This window comes from Notamacropus eugenii, chromosome 1, assembly GCF_028372415.1.
Source record: "Notamacropus eugenii isolate mMacEug1 chromosome 1, mMacEug1.pri_v2, whole genome shotgun sequence".
NCBI classification, from domain to species: domain Eukaryota; kingdom Metazoa; phylum Chordata; class Mammalia; order Diprotodontia; family Macropodidae; genus Notamacropus; species Notamacropus eugenii.
Window position 1 is genome coordinate 700,498,221 of NC_092872.1, and position 13,952 is coordinate 700,512,172.

The 13,952-nt window shown below is 40.5% G+C and overlaps 1 protein-coding gene across 1 annotated transcript in view; it reads left to right on the top strand.

Annotated features, from left to right (window-relative positions):
• Window positions 1-392: 392 nt before the first annotated feature.
• Window positions 393-13,952, top strand: part of IRF8 (interferon regulatory factor 8) — a 66,582-nt gene continuing 53,022 nt past the window's right edge. The window contains exon 1 of the mRNA XM_072636249.1: window positions 393-503. The gene's annotated coding sequence lies outside the window, so the exon portion shown is untranslated. The remainder of the gene's footprint in view (window positions 504-13,952) is intronic.

The window sequence follows — 13,952 nt, forward strand, 5'->3', positions numbered from 1 at the left end:
CTGTTTATCCCTTCTTCTCCCTCTTCCCAGAGAGCTGTCTCATATCATGAATAATTTTTTAAATTAAAAAAAAGAAGAATAAAAGGGAAATAACAAGTAAAACCAATCACTAGATTGAAAAAGTCTTGAAATGCACATAATATTCTGGATCTTTGGACCTTGCACCTCTGCAGAGGAGTGGGAGGGTGTGTCTTCTCATATCTCTTTTTTGTGTCCATGCTTGTTCTTTGTAATTTTGCAACATTCACTTTCGGCTGGTCTGTCATTGTTGCTGTTTCCATAGACGTTGTTGTAATTGTTTCACTTATTATTTTCTTGGCTCCACTTAACTTCACTCTACATAACTTCTCGGAAGTCTTCCCATGACCCTCCTGGCTGTACTTCTAAGTCATGGTACTTGCCTTAGCATGGAACTTTGCTCGTTGCATGGGGTCTTCTCCCTCTGGAATATCCATCCGCTCTTGAAGTCTTCTCACCAACATCATCCATCCTTTACCTCATTGGTGAGTTCCTCCAGAGACCTCCGTTTTGCGGACAGTCCCAGTCTGCCCAATCTGCATTCCCCTTCCAGCTGTCCTTCTGGCTCTTCAGACTTTAACTCCATGCCTCAGATTCAATCTCACCCTGAAATCTGCCGTTTTCAGCTCCATTTTCTGTGTTATCTTTCTCCGTTAGAATGTAAGCTATTTGAGGACAGGAACTGTTTTCTTCTTGCTTATATTTGTAGCCCCTGCACATAGTATAGTATCTGGCATATAGTCATCACTTAGTAAATATTTATTACTTTACCCTGTCTCATCATGCTTCTCTATATTCATCATATTTGTGATTTCTTATTGTTGAGTACTTTTTCAGTCCTGGCTGACTCTCCCTGACCCCATTTGGGGTTTTATTGGCAAATTCTGGAGTGGTTTTCCCTTTCCTCATTTTACAAATGAGGAAACTGAGGCAAACAGGATGAAGTGACTGTTTCAGGGTTACATAGCTAATAAGTGTCTGAGGTCGGATTTGAACTCATGAAGTTGAGTCTTCCTGACTCCAGGTCTGACACTCTACCCACTCAGCCAATTTTTAAAAATAAATTTATTTTTAGTTTTCAACATTCACTTTCATAAGTTTTAAATTTTCTCCCTCTCCTTTCCCCTCCCCAAGATGATATGCAATCTGATATAATCTGTCAGTTTTTTACAGCGCATTAATATATTCCATTACATTCATGTAACATGATATGGTTAGCCATTACCTAATTGATGGGCACCTACTTTCTTTCCATTTTTTTGCAACCGCAAAAGTGTTGCTATACATATGCTGATGTATATGAATGTTTTCTTCTTGTCAATGACCTCTTTGGGGTAAAACAGTAATGCGATAGTAGTTTGGGAGAGGGTAACATCACTTCAGGCTGGAGTGCTTAGGTGATGAGTCCTGAAAAATGAGTTTGGTTTAAATAGGCAGGAAGGAGAAAGGGCATTTTATTTGGATTCAACAGCCTAAGCAAAGACTGGAAAACATGAGGGTTTCTATTTTGAGGGAACAGGGAAGAGGGCAATGCAAGTGGAGAGGTAAGGTTTATATAAAGGAGAAGGGGATCAGGCTGGAAACAGATCCCAGAGGGTCTTGAAGGCCAGGATAAAGAAGTTGGATCTTGTTGTATAGTGAATGGGCAGCCATAAGAGATCTTTTTTTTTTTTTTTTTTGAAAGGGAGGGTTATTCAGCATTGACTTGGAACAAAATGTCTAGGAGAGAAGGCTGTGAGAAGGCTCATGACTTTGAGGGATTTCCCAAGCAGCTCTGAGCTGATCATGTTTCTATTTTTATGTCCTTAGTTTTGGCTTAAAAGAGATTTTGAAATGCTTTTTTCAGGATCTGGTTCAGTTGTGGAAGAGATCTGTATGGCAAAAATCCTAGTGGCTGCTGCCAGCCTGCTTTAGCTGTTTAGGAGCTGAGTTGCAAGGATAGTTGATGTGGGAGGAGAGGAAACTGACCTGAGAGAATAAGGGATAGATTTAATTTATGTTTTTTTCTGGCAGATGGCTGAAGAGAGGAGAAACTGAATTTAATAACAGGGGAAGGAGAAAGGGTAATTGGTTTAAAATTTTTATTTAATATCCTAGGAAGAGGACAAGGCGGAACGATTCTAGCAGTGGGAAAAGAGATAGAGGCTTTGACTGTAGCAGTGGGAAGAGATTGAGAGTGTCCTTGAGAAAGTAGCAATAGAAAATAGAAAAGAGCAATCGAGCTAGACATAGTTGTTTCAGATGCCTTCTCAGAATCCCAGCATAACACAGAAGTCAAGCAGAAGTCTGCAGGTTTCCCTCAATTGTTAGGGGTGCATATTGATGGATATCTCTCAGGCTCTTATCTATGTATGTCTGCATAGTGGACTAGTAGATTTAGAAACAGAAGACCTATATTTGAATATTCTTTTGGAGGCAATCAGGGCTAAGTAACTTGCCCAAGGTCAGACAGCTAGTAAGTGTCTGAGGCTGGATTTGAACTCAGGTCCTCCTGACTTCAGAGGCGGTGCTCTATGCACTTTGTCCCCAGTATTTGAATCTTAACTCTGCTAGCTTCCAGCTGAGTGATGTTGATAATTTGCTCAATTTTTCTGGGTTTCAGTTTCCCCTTCTAAAGATTAGATTAGAAGTAGGTGATCTCCAAGGTCTCTCCCAGTTCTAAGTCCTGTGAACCTGGAGTCTTTCTTCTCCTACCTGTCACTGTTGTTTGTCTTCTGTTCTTGAAGAAAACCATGATATTAGGGATGTGATGCCCTGGAATGCAAGTGAATGAGCTTACAATCCAAAGATCTGAGTTTGAGTGTTGGCTTTGCTGCTAATCCATCTTGGAGACTCACGTTCTTCATCTGTAAAATGGGGACAAAGCCAGCTTCCCTATGTATCTTCTGATTTGTTGTGAGAATCAAATTTTTATATCTGTCTGTCTATTTATCTGTCTGTCTATCTATCTATCTATCTATCTATCTATCTATCTATCTATCTATCTATTTATCTATCATCTGTCTGAATCAATTTGTCACTGAATAGTGAGAAGCCCTCTAATGTGATGTTCTTGTTTTATATAAGTATATATATGTATATATGTACATATATATACCCATATTAGAGCAGTGGAGACTGAGAAACATGGAAGGACTTGGGGTTCTCTCTGACTTCCTGGGTTTTTTCTATTTTGGTGGCCAGCTAGGTGTGGTGGATAGAACATTGGGCAAATAGTCAAGAAAACCTGAATTTCAATCTTGCTACTTACTAGTTGTGTGACCTTGAACAAGTTACTTAACTTCTCCCTGCCTCAGTTTCCTCATCTGTAAAATGAGCTGGAGAAGGAAACAGCAAACCACTCCAGTGTCTTTGCCAAGAAAACCCCAGATGGGACTAAGAAATGAATACAACTGAACAACAGCTCATTATGTATCTTGTTTGTACAATTTTTTACATGTTGTCTTCTCCATTAGATTGTGAACTCTTTGAAGACAAGGACTGTGGTTTGCCTTTCCTTGTATCCTCAGCTCTTAGCACTGTTTCTGGCAAATAGTAGTTGAATGGGTCTTAATTGATTGACATAAAGGTTAATTTCTATATGTAGGGGAGGGAACAGTGGTGTGCTGGATTGAGCTGTATCTTGAAAGCTTGTTTTTAAATTTTAATGCTGAACATTTTGACTGCAGAAATTAGCAATTGCTTCATACCAGGGCTTGATTTATTGTTTTGTGGTTGGTCCAAACTTAAGAAAGTGCTAATAATGTAAATTCAACTTAAAAGTGTATGCACATACACCCTTCCCCCCCGGAGAGCTGATAGTTAAACATTTGCCAGTACACCATTAAATTGTTCCATAAAATTTGCTTGAGCTCAGCAGGAATATAGTGGAAGATTCAGAGAATAAAGACTGGAGGCCTGGTGGCTAATAATAATGATAACTGACATTTATATATTGAAAATTTATAAAGTGCTTTATATCCAATGCTTCATCCATGGGTGGGGTGTTGGTTGTTGAGTAAATCATTAAAGTTATCCCACCCCATTTAGAGTAAGTAACAAGATGTTTTAATGTGAGAACAAGCCTCAATCCTACCAAAACTTTATATTAAATGTGAAAAGTTCTTGGATGAACTGGTGTGATATTGACAGGAAAAATGTTTGGATTGGTTGGGGAGACCTAGTCATGTCCTATGCATATCCTTCACAAATAGAAGACAAGTAGGCAACCAAGAGAGCAAAATTCTGGTGAGCAATGAATGGAAAGAATGTTACAACTGAATCCCCAGAAAGGAAGTTTCCTGGGGTAGGGTAAGAACAGGGGAGAAAAGCACTTGGGCTTGGTCTTGGTCTCCTCCCTTTGACTCCTGCTGACCATAGAGGAACCTCATGAACTTGGGAGGGCTAGATGACTTTTTATGTTCCCATTGACATCTTTGCAGTATCTCTGTAGAGCTTATGGTCTTACTGTAAGTCAAAGGCATCTGACTTTTTCATAATTTGTACCAAAAACTACCGCCATTTACATTCTAACAAAGTAGCTTGGTACTGATGAAAAAGAAATTACAGCTCTATACAAATATACAGCTTGATAAGGAGACCAACAAAGAAGCTTCACCATAAATACGGGCTCTCTAAATTTAAATTCACTTTTAATGCAATCTGCATGTGTTGGTGAGAGTGTGTCCTAGATTTTTGGAGAAACTTTTATACCACTTTATACACTATTAGTACGGCTAACAACTCTCCCTAGAGTGCTGGGGGGAAGTAGTAATGGATATACTCTGGGCACTTGACTCATTAGGGCAAGTGGGGAATTGAGATAGTCAACTCAGACCTTCCAGTCCTCCCTACCTCTGAAATTTACCAAGTTCTCATCCAGTTAAACCTGGGAAGAACCAAGTAAGGCCAGAATAAAAGTGCTCTCTTCCTCTAAGTGACTTGATTGATTTATTTGAATCAACAACCCACCCTTACACATATTTTCCCAAATTATTTTTCTATTCATAAAAAACCCCTAATAATGACCTATATATAGTCCTTTAAAAGAGGAAAAAAACATATTTGCGCATTTTGTTTCACTTTCTCCAAACCATTTCAAATTGAGATTTTCTCTTGTTTCCTTGGTTTTCTTGTTTGATTGGATCATCCAAATAAAATATCAGACCATTTGCTTTTTCAGCATTTGGCACTTAAATAATTATAATCCATAGAAACAAGCCTTAACAAAGACATGAGCCAAATAAGAAGTAGCTCTGGTGTAGTGACTAGCGAGCCCATATTGGAGCCAGGATGATCTGAATTCCAATCTTGCCTCTGATACATATAGTCTATGTGACCCTGAGGGAGTCATTTGCCTCTCAGCTCTTTTAAATGGCAGAAAATGGGTTGATTTGAATTGGTTGAGGGGAGTTTCTTTATTGGAAGTTCCCAATATCAATGGAATCCTGGGTCTAGTTTAAAAAGAAAAAAAAAGATCAAAGAATGAAGCTGGGGGAAAATGAAGCATCTCTCTTCTTTCCCACCCAGTTCCAAATACTATCCTCTTTAAGAGTCCTTCCCTGCTCTACCTCCCATGACCCAGACTTCCCATAGATCATGTCATTTGTCCCTTTTCTAATGCCCTTATCTCTGCCCCCTTATTGTGCCATGTTTGCATACTATGAGTCAGAGCCTTGGGTATTACCTCATATCGGTATTTGATAAATGTTTGCAACCTTGCACTCTATCACAGTATATAAACTCAGGCATACACACTGAAGACATACATTTAATAGCATATGTTATTGTGAGGATGCTTGTAAAAAAAATCCAAGAACTTCTAAAGATGCTGCAGCTACAGTTTAGGTTCTGTTGAACTGCTCCTTATTCTCTTCTGCTCATGGCATGTCCTGCCCTCCATGTCAAGAGCTTGAGAAGTGGGGTAGGATGTTTTTTCTGTCTGGTTTGTAATTGCCCTTGTTAGAAAGAGCTCATCTAATCTAGCTCCTTCCCTCTACAGAAGAGGAGGGGGAGTCCCAAGGAGAGGAGGAGGGGCCCAATTCGGTCTCACCCAGCTTCAAATCCAGATCCTCTGACTACAGCATGTGATCTGGGTCAGAGGGAATCACATTCTCATGGTTATGCAAATCTGGCCTTGGGTTGTACTGGAACAGACCAAGTTCCTTGTGGGAGAAACTGTCAGCATCTTTAAAGTCAGGGATGGCTGAGATAAAAAAAAATTTTTTTTGAGAAACAGTAAAAGGTATCACATGTTAGTTACCAAAACCAAGGCAAGAAACAAATTTCAAAATGTGGCATTGGAGATTCCCCCACCTCTCTCCTCTTCCTTCCTCCACCCCCTCAATAATTCCAGTTGCTGTTTTGAGACGTCCCTGACAGAAATTTAGGTCCCTAATTATAGTCAAGGATAGACCACTGACAGTATAGCTTTTCTAATTATAAGACCAAAATTTAGAAACTCCTCATAATAATAGCCAGCATAATAATAGCCCTTTCAGGTGTACAAAACATTTTATGTACATTAAGATAACAGATTTAAAATGGGAAGGGAATGAATGAAAGCATTTAATAAATGTTTACAATGTGCCAGGCACTGTTCTAAGCACTGAGGAGATAAATGTAAACAAACAAGCCAGTTCCTGCATCCAAGGAACTACCCTTCCAATGGGTAATGCATATGTGGTGAGCAGGGAATAGTCTTTTGGACAGGGAAGTCAGGAATGTTGATGGGAGTCACAGGCAAAATGATTGGTATGTCCATTCTTGGAGTAGGAGGTGGATCTGAAAACTTTTCTCAAAGCTACACTTGGAAAGTGGGAGGAGGGTGTGTTCATCTTTTGTTGCCAAAGATGACCATGCCATCAGAGAAATGGTGACATGATTTTGCACCTGACTTTGCTCTGAGTGAGGGAGGGCTGTACAGGTCACCAACCTCACCTCTCCTCCAGAGCCATCTGAATCCAGTGACCAAATATTCATCAGGATGACTAGAGATGACCCAGAATGAGGCAGCTGGGGTTAAGTGACTTGCCCAAGGTCACACAGCTAGTGAGTGTCAAGTGTCTGAGGCGATATTTGAACTCAGGTCCTCCTGACTCCTGCACTGGTGCTCTATCCACTGCACTACCTAGCTGCTCCAGGAGGAAGGTAAGACCAGGCAAGATAAAGTTAATGCTTACCAATCAGAACCCAGGGTCCCAGAGATAGGAGTGTTAATCCAGGTTGGAAGAGCAGGTGACATGGCAAGGGACCTCTGACATCATCTAGTCCAACATCTTTGTTTTGCAGATGAGAAAACTGAGGCTAAGAGAAGTGAAATCACCCACCCAGGATCCCCTAGCTGGAAAGCATTGGAGGTGGGATTTGAACTCATGTTTTCCTGACTGCAATTCTATCAGTCTACTCACAGACCAAAGGGCCGCTAGAGTAGCTTGGTGGATAGAGTGCCACGCTTGAAGTCAGGAAGCCCTGAGTTCAAACCTGGCTTCAGACACTTACCAGCTGTGTGGCTGTGGACAAATCACTTAACTCAATCTGCCTCAGTTTCCTCTCCTGTCAAATGAGCTAGAAAAGGAAATGACAAACTATTCCAGTACATTGGTCAAGAAAACCCTGACTGGGGTCATGGAGAGTCTGACACAACTGAAATGCCTGACCAGCAAGAACGCTCACAGTCCCAGTGACTTTTACTTGCCAGTTATAACCGAGCTTAGAAATACTGGTTTTGTGTAAACCACATCAAAACTTTCTGTGAATGAGGATGCCCACCATGGGTTCAGGTTCTGAGTCTTATTCATTATATCCCTGTGCAAGAGACTTGGGAAATATACTGAAAATGATAGCTGTCCAATAAGTACTTGTTGGAGCTTCAGGAAGATGCGAAATTCAACTGAGGGTTTCAGTGCAATATTTTAATGGAAGAAAGATTTGAGGTTTAATTAAGACCCAAGTTCAAATCTGTCCCTTACAAGCTCTTTGACCTTGGCTATAAACCATTTCATCTATCTGCTCCTCAGTTTCTTTTGCTGTATAACGAGGAGATTAGACTATAAGGCTTCTCTAAGTTCTTTTCCAACTTTAAAGTCTATAATCTAGAGGCTTTTTGGCAGGATACTAAACTAGGAAGACAAAAAGATGAAAATATGCAAACACATTCCTAAATCAATTTCCTTGTTAGGGGTATTCTTGACCCACCTCCTCAAGCCCTACCCCTTGAATGTCCCTTAGCTTCTCCTGTGATGTAGGTGAATGCTCTCAGGGCCCCAAGGAGCCACCTATGGCATTCTACTCGTGGCACCTTGGAGTCTTGGAGCTAGAGGAGCAGAGCTAAGATTTTTCCTTTGGATCCTTTGCATTTCTTAGTTTCTTCGCCTATAAAAAGGAGGGGTTGGGACAGCTACATTCTAAAGGCCCTTTCATGTTTGTTGAATCTTGTAGTCATTATGGCTAAGAGAGGCAGGTCCTAAGACAAAGTAGTGCCTTATGGCCACTAGGATTGCCTTCAGCTTTAATTTCAATAATACAAGCGAGTCACAAATCTTCCACAGCCTTGATTTGTTCTCAAAGTACCCAGACACCACAGCCACAGCAGGCATTGTGCTAAAAGCTTTACAAATATTATCTCTTTTGATTTTTTGCAATAACACTGCTAGATAAGTGCTGTTATGCCCATTTTACAGATGAGGCGCCGGGGGCAAAGACTGGTTAAATGAACTTGCCCAGGGTCACATGGCTAGTATTTGAGGCCAGGTTTGAATTCAGGTCTGCCTGACTCCAGGCCCAGTGCTCTATCCATCAAGCTACCTAGCTAGCCCTGTGGTAACGAGTTTTGTCCCCCCAGAAATTTTATTGTAGGAGGTCTTGTAGTACAGTAGAAAGAATGTTGGCCTTGCATTTAGTGCATCTGTATTTAAATCCTGTCCTTGATACTCAATTACCTGTGTAATACTGGGCAAACTCATTCATTCATTCATTCATTCATTCATTCAACGAACATTTATTAAACATCTGCTATGTGCCAGACATTATGTTAAGCACTGAGAATACAAGAAGAGGCAAAGCCTGCCCCTGCCCTCAGGAAGTCTATACATCACTTTTTTGGTCCTTAATATCTTCATCTGCAAAGTGAAAGGCTTGGATTCTGAGCTCTTCCCACTCTGAATCTATGCTCTTATGATCTTTGGGACCCCTGTATTAACTGAGCAGTTAGTGGTCAGTTAGTAAAGAGATAAGGATTCCCTAGAACCAGATGCTGATATCAGACCTATACCACATGCCAAGAAGTTGCCCAGCAAATTGCTTTTTGGGGAAAGCCAGAAGTGACAAAGGACAGACCTGGCAAGTGCTTTTGTATAGCCAGCAGGCTAAGAATGTTTTTTCCATTTTAAAATAAATAAAGGTTAATTGTAACATTATAACAATCCTCCAGCACACAGGGGATTGTTGATCTTGGAATAACTAGCAACAGTGTATATTTCAGTGAGTTTTGATGTCACCATTCTCTTGTGTTCTTGACTCCAAGTCAATGGGACTCTTATCAAGCCTTAACAGCTTGGGCACAAGAGTGGGAGTTCTCTTTCCTTAAAACAACAGGATTGTCAGGGCAACAGCCCACAAGGAAAATTCTGCCTTTGAGAATTTTAAGAACCAGGAAATCATGGCTGAAAGTGAACATAAATTTCATATGTCCTATAGGATAGCACTTGCCTAATGTCTTTAGCTGGAGTATGACCCCACAGTGCTTTGGGATAAGGTTTCACAACACGTGGATGCAATTGTCAGGTGACACAATGGATAGAGTTGAGTCAGGAATTAGGAAGACCCTAGTTCAAATCCAGCCTTAGACACTTAGTAACTGTGTGACGTTGGGCAAGAAACTTAACAACCTCTGTCTGCCTCAGTTTCCTCCACTGTAAAATAGGGATCATAATAGCACCTACTTCACAGAGTTGTTTTGAGGACTGACTGAAATAATATCTGTAAAGAACTTAGCATAGTGTTTGGAACATAGTAGGAATTTAAGAAAGGCTTGTTTGTTTTCTCCTAAGGCAGGGGTTCTTAACATAGGATCCATAAATTAAAAAAAAAATTATAACTGCCTTTTAGTATAAGTGGTTTTCTTTGTAATCCTGTGTATTTTTTAAAAAACATCATTCTGAGGAAGGATCTATAGGTTTCATCAGACTAATAAAGGGGTCAATGAAACAAAATAAAAAGTTAAGAACCCATGTTCTAAGGAGTGGTTTAATTCTGTCTGTTGGTCATAGAGTTACTGTAGCTCTCACCTTTCCTTACCTCACATCCACTGCTCTTGACACTTCTGAAACCGCTAATATTAATGCCACCAACGTGTGATAATAGATCACAGTCGAGTTGACTTTGAATCATTAATGGCTAGTCTTTTGGTCTAACCATTCAACAAATTTTAATGTGTGCAAAGTACTTTATATGCATTATCTAATGTATCCTTACAGTAGCTCTCTGAGGGAGGTATTATAATTACCCCCATTTTACAGATCCAGAAACTAAAGCTCAAGAAGCTTTGTTCATGGTCATACAGGTAGTTGAATTTTAAATTAAATTAAATTAATTAAACTTAAATTATCCATAGCGTTCTGTCTACTATACTATGCAGTTTGCTTAGGTAGTAGTAGGGGGGTTAGATGGGCCTTGTAGGACTTAAGCAGATCCCTATCAGAGGGAGGGATGAGGGGTTCAGAGATTCTCATTGAGATTGCTAGTCAGAAAGTCAGGGATGGAGTCAACTCTGAGGCCTCCGTTGTAATAACAACCCATCAGGAGCATTCATTTGTGAAAGCTGGGAATCTCATACTTAAAACGGATATCACCGGCTGTCAAATTTAAATTTGACTTAAATAGGAATTCCCTTGGCAACACTCTTGACAGTTGTTTATTCAGCCTTTGGTTAAGGGGAAACTCATGACTTCTGAAGCAACCGCTTTGGGGTAGTTTTAATTATTGCAAATTTTTTTTCTTTCATTGAGTCAGATTCTGACGTCCTGCAACATTCTCCCACTCTTCTAAGTTCCACCATTGGGGACCAACCAGAACATCCTAGTCCCTCTTTCATATGGTGACTCTCCAAAGCCTTGAAGCTTAAATCCCCAGTTGCTTCAAGAGAACCACATATGACACAATCTTAGGATTCCTTCTGGTTGCGTTACTCAGTGCCTTTCCTCAAATGTGGGGGTCCAGGAATTAACACAATACTCTAGGTACGACCTGAACAGGATGGAGAGCAGTGAGTGGGAGCTCCCTGGTCCTGGACACTATACATAGGCTCCTTTCACCCCAATATTTAAACATTTTATTTAAAGTTTTGAGTTCCACATTTTGTCCTTTCCTCCTCCTTTCCTCTCTCCCCTCCCTGAGATGGTAAGCAATCAGATATAGATTATACATATGCAATTATGTAAAACATTTCTATATTAGCAACTTTGTACATGAAGACTTGAATAAAAGAAAAAGAATGAAGGATAATGAAAACAGCACACTTCAATCTATTGAAACAATATCATTTCCTTTTCTGGAGGCAGATAGGATGCTTCATCACGAGTCCTTTGGGATTGTCTTGGATCACTGTATTTCTGAGAAAGGCTAAGCCATTCACAGTTCTTCAACAAACAGTATGATGGGCTGAACACTTCCACAAGGTTCTCAACAGACCATCATCAATCAGTGCGGAGGCCATTGACAGTTTGCCTCAGGTTGAAGTCAATCCCTCCTTAGCCTTACTTCCGCCTGAAGAAGAGTTTTTGGGCACCATTAGACTCCTTCCATATGGCAAAGCACCTGGTGCTGATTCTATTCCAGCCGAGATTTACAAGGTAGGGGGATCATTGCTCATATCAAAGCTAATTGAAATTTTCCATGTTATATGGCAAGAGGAAGTTATCCCCTAGAAGTTCAAGGATGATGCCACTGCCCATCTCTATAAAGGTAAAGGAAACAGATTGTCCTGCAACAATTACAGGTGGGTCTCCCTCTTAGTCATCACTGGCAAGATTTATGGCCAAAGCCTCCTTAATAGACTGGAAGATGGTTATATACGTGAGAGCTAGTGTGGCTTGAGGAACAGTCGATATGGTGTTTGCTGCCCAACAACTCCAAGAGAAATGCCAGGAGCAGAACAGAGGTCTGTACACAATGTTTGCAGATCTGATCAAGGCCTTTGATGCTGTTAGTCATGAGGGCTTATGGAAAATTATGTCTAAATGCTCAGTTGGCCATCTTTTGGGTCCTTCAAATGTTATTCCTTTAAAAATTTGAGGAAGTAAAAACAGAAATGTTTCACTAATGTAATCTCAAGCAAAATGCTGCATACTTTGAAAAAGCTTACTGTATATAGAAGATTCTTAGGACAATAGAAATATAATTGATAACATACTGCCTCATCTGTGGATGATGAGAGAAAGAAACCCAAATCACTCCTGGAAATCCCCAGTTTCTCAGCCACCCACTGAAAATTTTTCCATATGACATAATACTTTTCAGGGGAAGACTGAATGGCTGCTAAAGAGAAAGAAAACACCTATAAGACCTTGAAAGATGAAAACTGTTCAAAATCCAGCCCTAATATGGATGAAGATTGTCTCACCTTTGATCCTGCCTACCTTTTCTTTCTCTTGGCTGCTAGGTCCTATGAAGGAGATTTCAAATTTAAGGATTTATTTAACACAAATAGGTTGTCCACTCTAAAATTTTTACCCAAAATCACAGGACTTAGAGCTGGAACAGACCTTAGAGACCATCTGATATAATGGCCTTCTTTTATAGAAGAAGGAATAGAGGGCCCAGGTCCTCTGACCAAGGTCCAGTGTGATGATAGTGGTTATCCTGAGTTCCAGAACTGTATCACCAGTTCTCACATGGATATCTCAAACTGAATGTCTCATAGCGCAAAAATATCCTTTTATCCCTTTGTGTAGTGTGAAAAGTTTCTTTTTAATGGAATTTTAGGGACAATGGACAGCTTAGACCTTGTCATTTCTTTTCAAAGCATGAAGGAGTTTCCTTGATTGAATTGCAAAAGTGAACACCATTGGCTACGTAAAGACTGGCTGAATTCTTGATGACCCTTAAAAGGCTCAGCACACCTGCTCTGCAATGAGTCCAGACAGGAACAGCTTTGAGGAATGACTACTGTGCCTATACCAGAAGGGAGTAGGGGGAAAGAGAGAGAGAGAGAAAGGGAGAGGGAGAGGGAGAGGGAGAGAGAGACAGAGAGAGACAGAAAGACAGAGAGACAGAGAGAGAGAGAGAGACAGAGACAGAGAGACAGAGACAGAGAGAGAGGCAGAGAGAGACAGAGAGAGACAGAGAGACAGAGAGAGAGAGACAGAGAGACAGAGACAGAGAGAGAGACAGAGAGAGAGACAGAGAGAGAAGAGAGGGAAGGAGAGAGAGAGAGGAAAAAGGAAAAAGGGAGAGAGTTGACAGTAAATTCAAAAAAGAACCATCTTTGGCAATGGAGAATCAAAGTACAGAGGAACAGACCTTGGGAACCTATTTGAGCCACCTGCTCAGCAGAGATACTTACAGGGATTTGGAAATGGGGGAAAATATGGGGGAGGGAGGAGCTGATAAAAGACATTAAGGCCCTGAAGTACTGAAGACATAAAATGCTTTTACCACAAATATTCCATATATATGTGCCTTCCTATCAGACCACTCTGAGTTTGTGCCCACACTTCCTATGGGTACTGTGTATATTCAGGGAAGAGAGGACCTTAAATTTGATGAATTTTTGAAGCTACTGTTCTATGAAATCCTAACAAATGCCTTTGCTTTGAGTTAATTGTGTCAACTCTCTGACTGTTAATGGGAGGCCCACTGGTGGGGACTTGTGAGCTATTTTTATGTAGGGCACGTACAGAATACTCTAGAATCTGGGAGTGGTAGCCACCCTCTGGGAAACTCAAGTCAGTAAGTAT